Genomic DNA, 1,259 nt, shown 5'->3' on the forward strand with positions numbered 1-1,259 from the left:
GACGGCGGACCGTCTGCGTCTGCAGGACCTGGAGCTCAGCGCCAGTGTTTCAGTTTAACTGTTAAAAAGTGTTGAGCTAATTAAAAGGTATTTACAGTATTTAGAAGCGGGCTGGATGCTAGTAAGCTTATGCTAGCTTTCATGCTACATAACTAAGCCGGACAGAGTTGTCCCTCATCTGGGGATAGACTTTAATGCTTTACAAACACCAAAGCAAGTAAGCGCTGTGACTAACATTACTCTTCTGAAGTGATTTTGGAGAGGGACATCAGGTAGATATACTCTGGTTGACTAGCATGACACCTTTGGATTCATATAATAATCAATCCAGGCTAACGTGAATGAGAGTGACTGCATGTTGCTTCCTCTAAATTTAGGTTGTGGTTGACTAGCGGGGTCAGCTCGATAGTTTGACAAATTGATCAGACCTGCACGTCATGTGCACTAGAAACAAACCGTGTATCCAAGAACAGTTCAGTCAGTGGAAATGACGTTCGATCAGACACAGCCATCTATAGTAGATTAGTGTTACGTTTCCAGTGTCGCGGCTCCGAACCAAAACGTTAGTTGGGACAGACGGACCGCTTGTTTCTTTAGGATAACTATATTAGCTTTAGACCGGCTGGTAGCAGCTTTGTGCTTGGTTCTTTAGGCTAACTATATTAGCTTTAGCCTGGCTAGTAGCAGCTTTCTGCTTGTTTTTTGGGGCTAACTGTATTAGCTTGAGCCTGGCTGGTAGCAGCTTTCTGCTGGTTTCTTTAATCTAACTATATTAGCTTTAGCTTGGCTGATAGCAGCTTTCTGCGGTGGGAAATGGCCGGGAGACGTTGTGATTATGTTGCATTAATCAGGGGATTTAGTTTGTATTTGTAGAGAACATAAAACACTGACTACTGTAGCGTCCCTGACTACCCATGAAAACTATGACATCACTGTATCAGCGGCAGCTGCTGCCTCCGGTACTTTTCTACACACGAAGAGCCTCACTTCCCATAACAATAAACCCCATCGGACTAACGTCACATCCACACGTTGCCCACATGGCTACCTGTCTTAAAGGGGAATGGTCGGATGGTAATAATCATGTAAAGGAGAAACGGTGAAAGGTTACTTTTCTATCAAGCAGCAAAAAAGTATTAGCGTCAACATCACCACGTCCTCCGATGCGACCATCGCGCATGCGCACATCGCGATGTCGATGCTAAAACACAATATTGTTCAGCCCTAACTGACGGTATACTTCAGTAAGCTAGTTTGCC

Source organism: Etheostoma spectabile, unplaced genomic scaffold, assembly GCF_008692095.1.
Source record: "Etheostoma spectabile isolate EspeVRDwgs_2016 unplaced genomic scaffold, UIUC_Espe_1.0 scaffold00002084, whole genome shotgun sequence".
Taxonomy (NCBI): Eukaryota; Metazoa; Chordata; class Actinopteri; order Perciformes; family Percidae; genus Etheostoma; species Etheostoma spectabile.